Source organism: Moschus berezovskii, chromosome Y, assembly GCF_049115385.1.
Source record: "Moschus berezovskii isolate FMDL1 chromosome Y, NW_MosBer_1.0, whole genome shotgun sequence".
Taxonomy (NCBI): Eukaryota; Metazoa; Chordata; class Mammalia; order Artiodactyla; family Moschidae; genus Moschus; species Moschus berezovskii.
Window position 1 is genome coordinate 62,077,311 of NC_142489.1, and position 17,036 is coordinate 62,094,346.

General features: G+C 43.3%; 1 pseudogene; it reads right to left on the bottom strand.

Moving 5' to 3' along the window:
* Positions 1–5,583: 5,583 nt before the first annotated feature.
* On the bottom strand, positions 5,584–7,378 carry LOC148773131 (serine/threonine-protein phosphatase 2A 65 kDa regulatory subunit A beta isoform-like; annotated as a pseudogene).
* Positions 7,379–17,036: the final 9,658 nt, after the last annotated feature.

The window sequence follows — 17,036 nt, forward strand, 5'->3', positions numbered from 1 at the left end:
GGAGGCGCGGGCTGCATCCCTTAGAGTAAGGACAGGGCCTGAATGCCCTGAGGGCAATCTGAGGGAACTAACTTAAGATAGATAAGCCGACTGTGTGATAGTTACCTCGTGAAATGGCGAAAACCCCCAAGCTAAGACACTTCCAGGCCCACTCAGAGAACAAAGGAGTGAACAATGCTAGCCAGCTGTGGTCAGCCCATCCACCATCCCCAGCTGAGACGGCAGGGGAGGACAGCCAGAGCAGGAAGCAGGCAATCGTGGCACCAGAGAGACATCTGATACCAAGCTTCAAGCAGGCCTTGTTGCTAACCAAGATTTCTTGGGTTCTGGCCAGTCAATATCGGCCTGAGAGGGTGCGCTGGTGGTACGCCCAGAAAACCGAGGAGCAGGGATTGGGGAGGGAATAAGTCACAGTGACTCTGCTGGTCAAACACCTGCTCAGATGAGCTGCTCAGACCAGGAAGGGCAAAAAATTCAGGCCCAACTGAGTCTAAACCTTTGTGAGTACCCAAAAATCAGAAGCTGAGTGGCTTAGACCATGGATGTACATCCAACCCAGCGACAGCCTCGGATTGTTCCCAGCAGAGCAATCTAGAGCCTGTGCAGTGTAGACTGGGACAGCACACATGCCGTGAGCAGGGGTAAACCCAGTGTGGCTGAGACATTGCAAGCACTCCCCACAGATGCCACTGGTATTTGTCTGCAGCTTACCTCCCTCCCCACATCACGACTGAACAGGTGTGCCTAAAAAAATTGTCTACCACTGCCGCCTTGTGTCAGGAAGGGAATTAGACACTGAAGAGACCAGCAAACAGAAGAAGCTTAAACAGAAGGAACTGCGTAGGAAGAGACAGATGGAGAAGTTTTGAGCCTACTGCAAAAATAAGACTGAAAACCAGAGCCAGAGGCTTAAGTCCAAATCCTGAGAACATCAGAGAACTGCTGTTCTAGGGAACATTAATTGAAGGAGCTCATCAAATGCTTCCATACCTACACTGAAACCAGGCAACACCAAAGGGTCAATAAGTTTCAGAGAAAGACTTTCCACACAAATTCTCCAGCAACACAGGAGAACAGCACTGAGCTTCAATATACAGGCTTCCCAAAGCCACTCCAAACCCACTGATAACTCAAAACTCATTACTGGACACTTCATTGCACTCCAGAAAGAAGAAATCCAGCTCCACCCACCAGAACACCGACACAAGCTTCGCTAACTAGGGAAACTTAAAAAGCCACCCATCCAAGGCCACACACAGCAATGAAACTGCACAATAAAGAAAATTCCACAAGCTGCCAGAAGACTGAAAGGCCACCACAAACAGAACAATATAAGCAAGATGAAGAGGTAGAGAAATACTCAGCAAGTAAAGGAACAGTACAAAGGCCCAGCCAAAAAAAAAAAAACAGTAAGTTTTAGGGAATCTACCTGATAAATAATTATGAATATTGACAATGAAAATGATTCAAAATCTTGAAAGCAAACTGGAATTACAGAAAAATAACCTCTAGATAATGATCGAGAAGATGCAAAAAACATTTAATAAGGATCTAGAGGAAATAAAAAAAGAGTGACTATATAATGAATAATGCAATAGATGAAATCCGAAACACTCTGGAGGAAACCAATAGTAGAATAATGGAGACAGAAGATAGGATAAGTGAGGTAGAAGATAGAATTGTAGAAATAAATGAAACAGAGAGGAAAAAAGAAAAATGAATTCAGTGAAATGAAGACAATCTCTGAGACCTCTGGGACAATGTTAAATGCCCCAACATTCTAATCATAGAAGTCCCAGAAGAAAAGACAAAAAGAAAGACCATGAGAGAATACTTGAGGAGATATGAGTTGAAAACTTCCCTAAAATGGGGAAGGAAATAATCAAGTCCAAGAAACACAGAGAGTCCCTAACAGGATAAACCCAAGGTCAAATTCTCCAAGGCAAACATGAATCAAACTAACAAAAATCAAACACAACGAACAAATATTAAAAGGATCAAGGGAAAACCAACAAATAAAACACATGGAAGTTCCCAGAAAGATAACAAGTGATCTTTTACCAAAAACTCTTCAGGCCAGGAGGCAATGACACGACATACTTAAAGTGATGAAAGAAAATAACCTACAGCCCAGATGATTGTACCCAGCATGGATTTCATTCAAATATGAAGGAGAAATCAAAAACCTTACAAACAAGCAAAAGCTGAGAGAATTCAGCATCACCAAACCAGCTCTCCAATAAATGCTAAAGGATCTTCTCTTGACAGGAAACACAGAAAAGGTACGTAAACTTGAACCCAAAACAGTAAAGAAAATGGCAATGGGATCATACCTATCAATATTTACCTTAAATGTAGATGGGTTGAATGTCCCAACCAAAAGGCAAAGACTGGCTGAATAGATACAAAAACGAGACCCTTATCATGTTGTCTGCAAAAGACCCACCTCAAAACAAGGGACACATACAAACTGAAAGTGAAGTGCTGGAAAAAGATATTCCATGCAAATAGAGACCAAAAGAAAGCAGGAGTAGCAATATTCATATCAGATAAAATAGACTTTAAAACAAAGGATGTGAAAAGAGACAAAGAAGGAAACTACATATTGATCAAAGGATCAATCCAAGAAGAAGATATAGCAATTATAAACATATGCACCCAACATAGGAGCACCGCAATATGTAAGACAGTTACTAACAAGTATGAAAGGCTAAATTAACAACAGCGCAATAATAGTGGAAGACTTTAATACCCTACTCACACCTATGTATAGATCAACTAAACAGAAAATTAACAACGAAACACAAACTTTAAATGATACAATAGACCAGATAGATCTAATAGATATCTATAGGGCATTTCACGACAAAACAAAGAATTTCTCCTTTTTCTAAAGTGCACACAAAACCTTTTCCAGGATAGATCACATCCTGGGCCATAAATTTTGACCTGGTAAATACAAAAAAAAAAAAAAAAAATTGAAATTTTTCAAGCATCTTTTCTGCCCACAGTGCAGAAAGATTTGATCTCAACTACAGGAGAAAAACTATTAAAAATGTCAGCATACGGAGGCTGAACAACACGCTGCTGAATAGCCAACAAATCATAGAAGAAATCAAAAAAGAAATCAAAATGTGCATAGAAATGAATGAAAATGGAAACACAACAAACCAAATCTTATGGAACACTGTGAAAGCCATGCTAACGGGAAAGTTCATAGAAATATAGGCGTACCTCAAGAAACAAGAAAATAGTCAACTAAATAACCTAACTCTAATCTAAAGAAACTAGAAAAGGAAGAAATGAAGAACCCCAGGGTTAGCAGAAGGAAAGAAATCTTAAAACTAAGCAGAAAAAAGTGCAAAAGAAATAAAAGAGACCATAGCAAAAATCAGCAAAACCAAAAGCTGGCTCTTTGAGAGGGTAAATAAAATTTACAAACCACTAGCCAGACTCATCAAGAAACAAAGGGAGAAAATCCAAATCAATAAAACCAGAAAAGAAAAAGGAGAGACCACAATAGACATCACAGAAATATAAAGGACCATAAGAGACTGCTATCAGAAATTTTATGGCCATAAAATTGACAACTTGAAAGAAATGGACAAATTCTTAGAAAAATACAACTTTTCAAAACTGAACCAGGAAGACATACAAAATCTTAACAGACCCATCACAAGCACGGAAATCGAAGCTGTAATCAGAAATCTCCCAGCAAACAAAAGCCTAGGGCCAGAAAGCATAACAGCTGAATTCCACCAAAAATTTAGAGAAAAGGTAACATCTATTCTACTCAAACTATTCCAGAAAATTGCTAAGGAAGGGAAACTTCCAAACTCATTCCACGAGGCCACCATCACCCTAATCACAAAACCTGTCAAAGATCTCACAAAAACAGAAAACTACAGCCCAATATCACTGATGAACATAGATGCAAAATTCCTTCACAAAATCCTGACAATCAGAATCCAACAACACATTAGGAAGATCATACATGATGACCAAGTGGGCTTTATCCCAGGAATGCAATGATTCTTCAATATCAGTATATCAATCAATGTAATACAGCACATTAACAAGCTGAAAAAAAATGAATATCTCAATAGATGCAGAGAAAGCCTTTGACAAAATTCAGCATGGATTTATGATAAAAACCCTCCAGAAGATGGGAATAGAAGGAACATACCTCAACATAATAAAAGCTATATACAACAAACCCACTGCTGCTGCTGCTAAGTCACTTCAGTCGTGTCCTACTCTTTCTGACCCCATAGACCGAAGCCCACCAGTCTCCCCCTTCCCTTGGATTCTGCAGGCAAGAACACTGGAGTGGATTGCCATTTCCTTCTCCACTTCCCTATGCAAAATCCCATTCATGAATGCCTGTGTAAAACATTTCAAACAAGGGCAATGTATGATCAGACAAAACACCACAAGTTAACAGGCAGTATATGTCATCTTAACATTTAAAATATTAAAAATTACATATTAACTGGTCTTACTTGTGATATGACATGACTGAGCAACTTAACTGAACTGAATTGAACTGACAGGAAGAAACCTCGTATGGTTTACAATGCTGTTCTTAATTCCTAGGGTTTTAAATCTACGTGATACTAAAAATATCCCAGTATTTTGGTGAGTATTTTGGTACCTAATCGCTCAGTTTCTTATATATTATTTCTGGTATGGGAGTAGTAAGCTAAAGAGGCTCTAATTTTGTCATGCTTGTGGGCTTTTCAGTATTCTTGTGGGAGGCTTCATTAGACGTGATCTTCATGAAGCCTACGCTAATATGACAAACCCACAGCAAACATTATCCTCAATGGTGAAAGATTGAAAGCATTTCCACTAAAGTCAGGAACAAGACAATGGTGGCCACTCTTACCACTACTGTTCAACATAGTTCTGGAAGTTTTGGGCACAACAATCAGAGCAGAAAAATACATAAAATGAATCCAAACTGGAAAAGAGGTAAAACCCTCATTGTTTGCCAATGACATGATCCTCTACACAGAAAACCCTAAAGACTCTACCAGAAAACTACTAGAGCTAATCAATGAATACAGTAATGTTGTAGGATATAAAATCAACACACAGAAATTCCTTGAATTCCTATATACTAATAATGAGAAAATAGAGAAATTAAGGAAACTATTCCATTCACTGTTGCAACGAAAATAATAAAATACTTAGAGATATATCTACCTAAAGCAACAAAAGTCTTCTTTTTTTTTTAAATTTCTAGACATTTATTTCTCTGTGAAAAAGGGGGAAAGGGAATAAAATAAAAACTGCACAACTAACACATAAAACCACCAGGAGGAAGGGAGGGAGGCAGAGGAGATGGGGGAGGGGCCCCCATGCAGCAGCACTGGTTGGCGACCGGGGTGCTCGCCCCACTCCCCACCTGGCGGGAGCGACCCCGTCCTCCCAGGGCTCTGCTCCGTCCCACCCTGTGCACCCCCAACCCCGTGAGGGGTGGACGTGAGAAGTCGGAGTCCCGGTCTGAGGGAGGAACCGTGCCGGGGGAGGGACCTGGGGTCAGAGCATGCACGGGGAGTAACAGCCAAGGACCCCCACTGTCCCCCCAGGGAGGGGCCTGGCGGGGGAGGGTGGGCACCGTAGGCCAGCGGTGGGTCCTCTTCCAGCATCAGGGGAGAGACAGAACAGTCAGAGCCTCCTGGGCGAAGTACTTGACGTCCACGTCCTGGTCCTGGGTCAGCTTCTCAAGGACGGGCTTGACCTCGCTCTGCAGCGTGCTGTTGTCCAGGATGTGCCCGATCTTCTACAGGGACTTGGCCACGTTGAAGCGGACGTTGGCAACAGAGTCCCCGGCCATGTGCAGCACGGTGGGCAGTATGTGCTTGGTGGTGATGTCCTGCCCGCAGATCTCAGACAGCACATTGATACAGAAGAGTGTGGTCATGCGGTGCAGGGAGTTGGGGTCCCCAGACATGGCCAAGACCTTGGGGATGATAGTCGCATGGGCCCACTCCTTCCCAAACCTCTCCACCACCTTCTTGAGGTTGCTGGTAGCCGCCTCGCGGATGGCATAGACATGATCCACAAGCCAGGCCATGCACAAAGATTTGAATTTCTCATCAAAGAACTCCACCCCCTTTTGTCCCGCCAGCAGAGGGATATACTTGATGATGGCCAGCCGCACCCGCCACTTGGCATCCTCCGCCAGCTCCACGATGGCAGGGAGTAGGGACTTCAACAGCTGCCTGAAGCCGATCACCTCGTTCATGCAGTCCAGGTTGGAGATGATGTTCAGCCGCACCTCCGGGCACTCGTCCTTCAACTGGGCCAGGAAGAGGTGCAGGAGGTGCTTGATCGTGCTGTCTTTGCCCGGGATCGGAAAGAGGCCCATGATGATGGAGGCCAGGGCTGACTTGACGAGATGGTTGGCATCAGACACCAGATCCTTGATGCAGGGCAAGATCTGGGTCATGATCACATTCTCCCGACAGCTGAGAGATTTCCACAGAATTCTTTGACGTTGTGGGAGGCGGCAACCTTCACCTCAGTCAGCCTCACAGTCTTTCATCAGGTTCTGGAAGGAAGGACTCAGGTTCTTCTGGGTGATTTCAGGCCCCACTGCTTTCTGGAGCCCTGTGAACTTGTCGGCCACCATGTAACGGACGCGCCAGGACTTGTCCTCGGTAGCCTGGCACAGGGTGGGCATCACCAGGTCCTCCAGGGCCTCTTGGGGCAGGAATTGAGCTATGTTCACGCATGTCTCCACTGCTAGCAGCCCCATCTCGCTCTTGATGTTGTCCAGCTCCAGCACCTTGGCGAACTCCCCAACCTTGGAGGCTGTGGGTCACAGCACCATGGGGGTGTCATCTGAACATAGGTTCTGGAAGTACTGTTGAAGCTCTGCCTTGATGGCCCTTGACACACGGGGGTAACAGACAGAGAAGAGGCCGCAGGCTGAAGTGTGGGAGGTGAACCAGGCTCCGCCCGCCAGCCACTTCACCAGGGGCACGAAGTGGACCTCAAGGTCGGACGGGGAGTGCTCATGCGAGATGTCCCGCAGGGATTCCATTGCCTTATCCAGCACCACCGTCTCCTCCACCGTGGCCAGCAACTTCAGGGGCAGCAGCAGGCAGTGCATGTACTTGAGGCCACTCAGCAGAGTGGTAAAAGTGCCCAGCTGCTCTGCCAGGTCCAAAAGGACCTCGTCCTCATCGTAGACTGTTTCTGTAAGGAAGGGCAGAAGTTTACCGTGGGCCCTTTCGACCCCAAGGGTCAAAGCAATGGTGGACAGCTTCTAGATGCTGTTGGGGCAAAGCTGAACATCCTCGTTGTGGAGCTCGTCTATGAGCACCGTGATGGGGTAGAACGAGTAATTGCTGTTGGCTGCGGCCATCTTGGGCCCGTCCCCTTCCTGTCAAGACTGAGGCCAGTGCCGTGCTAAAACTGGGATAGGGAGGGGTTGGGCTGGGAGGAGGAAAGGAACAAAAGACTTCTATAGAAAATTATAAGACACTGGTGAATGAAATCAAATAGGACACTAATAGATGGAGAAATATACCATGTTCATGGATTAGAAGAATAAATATTGTGTGCCAGGAGCCAGTGAGGGAAATCCTACCAGTGGCAATGGTCAATTGGGGAAGAGGCCTGATGGGCAAAGGCTAATCAGGACTCGAGGAACCCCTTGAACTTACCTGAGCATCTACCCCAAAGAAAACCGGAGTCTGACTGCCTTACTCTCTTACACCTCTTATCAAGTCCTTTAATACTTACGGGGGCTTCCCCCCAACCACCTATCTCTGAAAACATTAATTCAGAGCTGTAGTTTAAAAGTTCTCCTCGGCTTAATAGGAGTGCTCCAATCCAAGCCCCTCTGATAGCTTTCTAACTTGCATGACAAGTTTGTCCGGGCTTTTACAACTATGAATGTGACTGTTTACAGCCTCGAACCATGCAAGGACAGAAAGCCTAATATTCTAAAATACAGGAATTTGTTGAAGAAATAAAAATCATTAGAATAGTAGTAAAAAAAAAGATTTCATTGTTGAATCAATGCTTGCTGCAAAGTTTATCTATTGTATCCTTGGAAATATATTAATCACATATAGAGAGTATAAGTAGTAGCCTTTGATTTAACCACATCAGATCTTAAGTTAATAAATTCCTTTCTTGTAGCTCACTACACTTTTGCCTTATAGGAATGTAACTTTGTCATGTGTCTAGCACATGACTTTACGAAAATCACTTTAAAAGAATATAAGACTTTTTCTAGCTAACTAACCTTTGTTAGGAGAGAGGGCCATAAACTGTCAGCAGGCCTCCTGGCCAGAAGATGATGTAAACCACCTAAAACTTTTGTTTATCATGAGATATACAAAAATAAGCCCTGATCCTGATAAGGGTCAAGACTGCAGACCCCGCGTGATTTTGGCGTGAGTCTATACCTCCCTTTCTCTAGTTTTTATGTGCACAACTTAGGGTATAAAAGCAGCACTGGAAAATCAAGTTTTGGGCCTTGCTCACTGAAGCTTGGTCTCCCCATGTCGTTCTTTCTCTTTTTCTGTCCTTTTCTCTATTCTCCTTTTTCTGGTTGAGATCCTTGGAGTGCTGGGCCCTCTGCATTTATTTATCTGCCTGGGCTTCTAAGACCCACTTGAGGTGGTGCCCTGGTGGGGTGCCTCTGGTGATTCAAGAGGGCGCCTGCGGCCTACGTAAGCAGAGCAAACCCCGTGCTTGGGTTTTCTCTCTCTCTCTCTCTCACTGACGCCGACACCGTTCATCCCGAGGATATCCTGGGCCATATCGAGGCTGGTCCCCGATAATTGTGAAAATGCGTATACTACCTAAAGTAACATACATTCAATGCAATCCCTATCAAGCTACCAACAGTATTTTTCACAGAGCTACAACAAGTAATCTCACAGTTTGTATGGAAATACAAAAAACCACGAATAGCCAAAGCAATCTTGAAGAAGAATGGAACTGAGGGAATCAACCTGCTGAACTTCAGGCTCTACTACAAAGCCACAATCATCAAGACAGTATGGTACTGGCATAAAGACAGAAATATAGATCAATGAAACAAAATAGAAAGTCCAGAGATATATCCATGCACCTATGGACACCTTCACTTTGACAAAGGAGGCAAGAATATAAAATGGAGAAAAGACAGATTCTTTAACAAGTGGCGTTGGGGAAACTGGTAAATGAATGAAACTAGAATACCCCCTAACATCATACCCAAAAACAATCTCCAAATGGACTAAAGATCTAAATGTAAGACCAGAAACTATAAAACTCCTAGAGGAGAACATAGGCAAAACACTCTCTGACATAAATCACAGCAGGATCCTCCATGAGCCACCTCCCAGAATATTGGAACTAAAAGCAAAATAAACAAATGGGACCTAATGAAGATTAAAAGCTTCTGCACAGCAAAGGAAACTATAAACAAGGTGAAAAGACAGCTTTCAGAATGGAAGAAAATAATAGCCACTGAAACAACTGACAAAGAATTATTCTCCAAAATATACAAGCAGCTCCTGCAGCTCAATTCCAGAAAAATAAACGACCCAATCAAAAAATGGGCCAAAGATCTAAACAGACATTTATCCAAAGAAGACATACAGATGGCTAACAAGCACATGAAAAAATGCTCAATATCCCGCATAATCAGAGAAATTCAAATCAAGATGACAAAGAGGTACCATTTCACACAAGTCAGAATGGCTGCTATCCAAAAGTCTACAAGCAATAAATGCTGGAGAGGGTTTGGAGAAAAGGGAACCCTGTTACACTGTTGGTGGGAATGAAAACTACTACAGCCACTATGGAGAACAGTGTGGAAATTCCTTTAAAAAACTGGAAATAGAACTGCCATACGATCCAGCAGTCGCACTCCTGGCATAAACACTGAAGAAACCAGATTTGAAAGAAACACGTATACTCAATTGTTCATTGCAGCACTGTTTATAATAGCAAGAACATGGAAGCAACCTATATGTCCATCTGCAGATGAATTGATAAGGAAGCTTTGGTACCTATACACAATGGAGTTTTACTCAGCCATTAAAAAGAATACATTTGAATCAGTTCTAATGAAGTGGATGAAACTGGAGCCTATTATACAAAGTGAAGAAAGCCAGGAAGAAAAACAACAATACAGTATACTAACGCAAACAATTTTGAAAGATGGTAACGATGACCCTGTATATGAGACAGTAAAAGAGACACAGGTGTATAGAACAGTCTTTTGGACTCTGTGGGAGAGGGATGATTTAGGAGAATGGCATTGAAACATGTATATTATCACATGTGAAGCGAATCACCAGTCCAGGTTCGACAAATGATGTAGGACGTTTGGGGCTGGTGCACATGGATGACCCGGAAGTAGGATAAACGGAGGAGGGATGTGGGAGGGGGGTTCAAGAAGGGGAGCACGTGTGCACCTGGGGAGGATTAATGTCAATGTATTGCAAAACCAATATAATATTGTAAAGTAATTAGCCACCAGTAAAAATAATAATAATTAAAAATAAAGAAATAGAATTAGTGTGCAAGTAAAATTTCATCCAAGCAATAAACAATAAAGGAACCCTAGTTTCTATGCTAATAGTAGACAAGTGTTTTTATCAAAAATGTTTTGAGACAAATCACATTCATTATGATTGTACAACATTTTTAACATTTATTTATTTTAGCTGGAGCAGTTAAATAATTACAATATTGTAGTGGTTTTTGCCATTCATTGCTATGAATAAGCTATGGGTTTACATGTGTTCCCCATGCTGCTCTCCCCTCAGGATTAAAGTCTGGCTGAACAAAATACAATTTTCAAAATTTTTGCTGTGCATTTTTCCCAGTCAGTAGCACAAATTCCAGGAGAAGGCAACGGCAAACCACTCCAGTACTCTTGCCTAGAAAATCCCGTGGATGGAGGAGCCGGATAGGCTGCACTCCGTGGGGTCGCTAAGGGTCGGACACGACTGAGCGACTTCACTTTCACTTTTCACTTTCACACATTGGAGAAGGAAATGGCAATCCACTCCAGTGTTCTTACCTGGAGAATCCCAGGGACGGGGGAGCCTGGTGGGCTTCTGTCTATGGGGTCACACAGAGACGGACACGACTGAAGTGACTTAGCAGCAGCAGCAGCAGCACAAATTCCTGGATTTTAAAATAAATGATCCTAGTACAGACCTCAGCTTTCAAACTACATTTATAATTTCCTACTTAGGATACTTCTGAATATCAGAGGCTTACTATTAGGTACTAAAATATGAACGAATTCATGTTTCTATAAATCGAAGACATCAACTGATAATGCTTCTTTACTTTTAGAAATAAAAAAAATGGAGGTAGGGAAGGAGATGGTGTAGGAAAATGATGGGGAGACCACTTTCTCTCCCTCAAATTCATCAAAAGAACATTTGAACACTGAGTAAATTCCACGAAACAACTGAATGCCGGCTGAGGACATCAGGCACCCAGAAAAGCAGCCCATTGGCTTCAAAAGGAGGTAGGAAAAACCATAAAAGATACAAAGAGAGACAAAGGAGATAAGGATGGAACTCTGTCCTGGGAAGGGAGGCATAAAAAAGGGAGAAGTTTAAAAAGTTCCGAACACCAGGAAACACTCTCATTTGTGAGTTCATGGCGAGTTTAGACCTCAGAGGGCAACATAAGTGGGAAGAAAAAGAGAAGAGGGTGTTTGCTTGACCAGTGCGTGCTCTTGGCAGAACTCTACTAGCCTTTTACCCTGCTACATTCTGTACTCCAAGTCAAATTTGCCTCGTACTTTAGGTGTTTCTTGCCTTCCTACTTCTGTTTTCCATTCCCCTATAATGAAAAGGACATCTTTTTTGGGTGTTAGTTTTAGAAGGTCTTGCAGGTCTTCACAGAACTTTCAGTTTCAGCTTCTTCAGCATTACTGATCAGAGAATAGATTTGGATTACCATGATATTGAATGGTTTGCCTTGGTAAAGAACAGAGATCATTCTGTCGTTTTTGAGATTGCTCTCAAGTACTGCATTTTGGATTCTTTTGTTGACTATGCTGTCTACTCAATTTCTTCAAAGGAATTCCTGCCCACAGTTAAAGATATAATGGTCCTGTGAGTTAAATTCTCCCATTCCAATCCATCTTAGTTCACTCATTCCTAGAATATCAATGTTTACTCTGGCCATCTCCTGTTTGGCCACTTCCAATTTGCCTTGATTCATGGACCTAAATTCCAGGTTCCTATGCAATATTGCTCTTTACAGCACCGGACCTTGCTTCTATCACCAGGCACATCCACAACTGGGTATTGGTTTTGCTTTTGCTCCATACCTTCATTCCTTCTAGAGTTATTTCTCCACGGATATACAGTAGCAAACTGGGCACCTACCGACCTGGGGAATTCCTCACTCAGTATCCTATCATTTTGCCCTTTGATGCTGTTCCTGGGGTCCTCAAGGCAAGTACACTGAAGTGGTTTGCCATTCCCTTCTCCAGTGGACGACATTCGGCTGTGGTCCATGTGATCACATCGACTAGTTTCCTGTGATCATGATATCAGTGTGTCTACCCTCTGATGTCCCCTCAAAATACCTACCGACTTATTTGGGTTTCTCTTACCTTGGGCATGGGATATCTCTTCACAGCTGCTCCGATGATGCTGTGAAAGTGCTGCACTCAATATGGCAGCAAATTTGGAAAACTCAGCAGTGGCCACAGGACTGGAAAAAGTCAGTCTTCATTCCAATCCCAAAGAAAGGCAATAACAAAGAATGCTCAAACTACCGCACAAATTCACTCATCTCACACGCTAGGTAAGTCATGTTCAAAATCCCCGAAACCAGGCTTCAGAAATATGTGAACCGTGAAATCCCAGATGTTCAATCAGGTTTTACAAAAGGCACAGGCACCAGAGATCAAATTGCCAACATATGCTTGATCATGGAGAAAGCAAGAGAGTTCCAGAAAAACATCTATTTCTGCTTCATTGACTATGCCAAACCCTTTGACTCTGTGGATCACAATAAATTGTGGAAAATTCTGAAAGACATAGGAATACCAGGCCACCTGACCTGCCTCTTGAGAAACCTGTATGCAGGTCAGGAAGCAACAGTCAGAACTGGACATGGAACAACAGACTGGTTCCAAATAGGAAAAGGAGTACGTCAAGGCTGTATATTGTCACCTTGCTTATTCATGCAGAGTACATTATGAGGAACGCTGAACTGGAAGAAGCACAAGTTGGAATCAACATTGTTGGAAGAAATATCAACTTCAGATATGCAGATGACACAACCTTTATGGCAGAAAGTGAAGAGGAACTCAAAAGCCTCTTCATGAAAGCGAATGAGGAGAGTGAAAAGGTTGGCTTGAAGCTCAACATTCAGAAAACAAAGATCTTGGCATCTGGTCCCATCACTTCATGGGAAATAGATGGAAAAACAATGGAAACAGTGTCAGATTTTATATTTTTGGACTCCAAAATCACTGCAGATGCTGATTACAACCAGGAAATTAAAAGACACTCCTTGGAAGGAAAGTAATGACCAACCTAGATAGTATATTAAAAAGCAGAGACATTGCTTTACCAACAAAGATTCATCTAGTCAAGGCTATGGTTTTTCCTGTGGTAATGTATGGATGAGAGAGTTGGACTGTGAAGAAAGCTAATCACCGAAGAATTGATGCTTTTGAACTGTGGTTTTGGAGACGACTCTTGAGAGTCCCTTGGACTGCAAGGAGATCCAACCAGTCCGTTCTAAAGGAGATCAGTCCTGGGTGTTCGTTGGAAGGACTGATGCTAAAGCTGAAACTCCAATACTTTGGCCACCTCATGCGACGAATTGAATCACTGGAAAAGACGTTGATACTGGGAAAGTTTTCGGGCGGGAGGAGAAGGGGACGACAGAGAATGAGATGGCTGGATGGCATCACCGATTCTGTGGACATGAGTTTCAGTGAACTCCGGGAGTTGGTGATGGACAGGCAGGCCTGGCGTGCTGTGATTCATGGGGTCACGGAGAGTTGGACACAACTGAGCGACTGAAGTGAACTGAACTGTGTTGATCAGAGATGGGCACAGGCTTATTGCAACCAGAGTTCCCCTGAGGAAATGACTTTAAATTCCATTTGATTGGCTCTTGAATTGTTTGGAATGTCAGGGTGTATAAGCCAAGCCTTTCCCACCAAAATACTATGCATGGGTGATGACATAATGATCTTCCTGTGTGTCTCACCTTCCCTTCTGGTAGTGTCCACAAGTAGTCAATTGATGGGGAGTGATTGAAGCCTGTGGGTCCGCTGTGTCATTCAGTTGCTGTGCTTCCAGGCCCACATCCTTCACAAACCTGGTACATGGTAAGGGCAACAAGGAAAGGAAGAAAAGTGGAAGGCTGGAGTGTTTTAGGGAACCTGAATTTTCTTACTTATGAGACTGGTTTTCAGGTCACATGGGCCCTGCCACCTGCCGGCTCGGTGGGGCCATCAGGGACGTTACAGAGAGCGGGGGTCAGGGGGCACCAGTCAAGGTGGTCACCCTCTTCAGGATGGAGGCTGTGGAGGAAGGAGAAACTTTGCAGGAAGGAGAAATAGTGGGGTTCCGGCAAGACCTCCAGCCACTGGTGGAAGACATCATGGAGGAGGTGAAGCTGGTGTCTGTTGGCGAGGAATAGGAGCTGCTGTACTTTCAAGAGCGTGAGGAGAACCCAGAGGAGCAGGACCAGGTACACCCAAGCTGTGGAGCCCCGAGGGATTGGCTCCCACTGCCCCCACTTCGTGCAGTGGAGGCATTGGCTTTCCCGCAGGTAGAGCTGAGTTGTGGGAGTGAAAATTACCGTAGGGCCTACTTTCCACTCAGGTGGAAGAACCATCAGAGGAAAAGTGTCGCTTGTGTAATCATCCAGGGCATTCCTGGCTCCTGGGTCAAAGTCATATCCTTACTACCGCTTCTTACGGTTGGTTGTTCAGGAGGACAGAAGGAGCAGGAGCAGGAGGAGGAATATGGGTGAGGGCACAGGCAAACCCATGGGGTGGAGGGACGTGTGGGCTGGCAGGAGTGGCGCGCTCCAAAGTCACAGTGCCAGCCAAGCCACGGCATGTCTCCACTAGTGTGTGTCTGAGCCATGACTCTGGGTGACTCCTCTTGGCCTGCATCTGAATGGAAGTGGTACCCTGGGCCTGGAACTCTGTGTGACCCGAGACAGTATGCCAGAACAGCATTCTCTAAGACTTATTACTGTAATTGTAGGTTATCTGGGAAAGCAGCAGAAACATTCAGAAATGGTAGGGACCTAACAGAAGCAGAAGAGATTAAGAAGAGATGGCAAGAATACACAGAAGGACTCTACAAAAAAAAAAAAAAAACTTCATGACCCAGATAATCACGAAATTACTCACCTAGAACCAGACATCCTGGAAAGTGAAGTCTAGTGGGCCTTAGGAAGCATCATTATGAACAAAGATACTGGAGATGATGGAATTCCATTTGAACTATTTAAAATCCTGAAAAATGATGCTGTGAAAGTGATGCATGCAGTATGCTGGCAAACTTTCAAAACTCAGCAGTGGACACAGGGCTGGGAAATATCAGATTTCACTCCAATCTCAAAGAAAAGCAATGGCAGAAAATGCTGAACTACAATACAATTGCACTCATCTCACACTCTACTAAAGTGTTCCTTAAAATTTTCCAGGCCATGAATCAATAACATGGGAACCATGAATTTCCAGATGTTCAAGGTGGATTTAGAAAAGGCAGAGGAACTAGAGATCAAATGGCCAACATCCACTCGGTTTTCGGTAAAAGAAGAGAAATCCAGGAAATCATCTGTTTCTGCTTTATTGACTATGCCAAAGCCTTTGAATTGTGGATCACAATGAACTGTGTAATTTTTTTAAAAAATATGAAAATACCAGACCACCTGACTTGCATATGGATAAACTTGTATGAAGTTCAGGAAGCAATATATAGAACTGTACATGGAACAACAGATTGTTTCCAAATAGGAAAAGGAGTACATCAAAGCTGTATATTTCACCCTGCTTATTTAACTTATATGCAAATTACATCATGAGAAACACTGGTCTGTAGGAAACACAAGCTGGAATCAAGATTGCAGGGAGAAATATCAATAACCTCAGATATGTAGATGACACCACCCTTATTGCAGAAAGTGAAGAAGAATTAATAACCTCTTAATGAACGTGAAAGAAGAGAATAAAAAGTTGGCTTAAAGAACAACATTCAGATACTGGTCCCATCACTTCATGGCAAATAGATGGGGAAACAGTGGAAACAGAGGCTGACTTTAGTTTTCTGGGCTCCAAAATCACTGCAGAAGGTGATTGCAGCCATGAAATTAAAAGGCGCTTACTCTTTGGAAGGAAAGTTATGACCAACCTAGACATGATATTAAAAAGCAGAGAATGACTTTGCCAACAAAGGTCTGTCTAGTCAAGGCTATGGTTTTTGCAGTAGTCGTGCATGGATCTGAGAGTTGGACTATAAAGAAAGCCGAGTGCAGAATGATTCTTTTGAACTGTGTTGTTGGAGTAGATTATTGAGAGTCCCTTGGACTTCCAGGAAATGCAACCAGTCCATTCTAAAGGAGATCTGTCCTGGTTGTGCATTTTAAGGACTGATGTTAAAGCTGAAACTGCAGTACTTTGGCCTTCAGATGCGAAGAGCTGACTCATTTGAAAAGACCCTGATGCTGGGGAAGATTGAGAGCAGGAAGAGAAGGGGACGACAGAGGATTAGATGGTGGATTCGATGGTTGGAGGGGATCATCGACTCGGTGGACTGCAGGTGTTGGTGATTGACAGGGAGACCAGGCGTGCTGCCATTCATGGGGTTGCAAAGAGTCGGACACCACTAAGCAACTGAACTGAACTCAAGTGATAGTTGATTGGAGAAAGATACCTTTAAACTGGATGCCTTAATAAAATTCAGATTTTCTTGTACCTACAGCCATCATGGGAATGTAATTCAACATATCAATATAACCATTTAAAGATTTTGTAAAGCTTAAATTCCTGTGAACGAAGAACTATT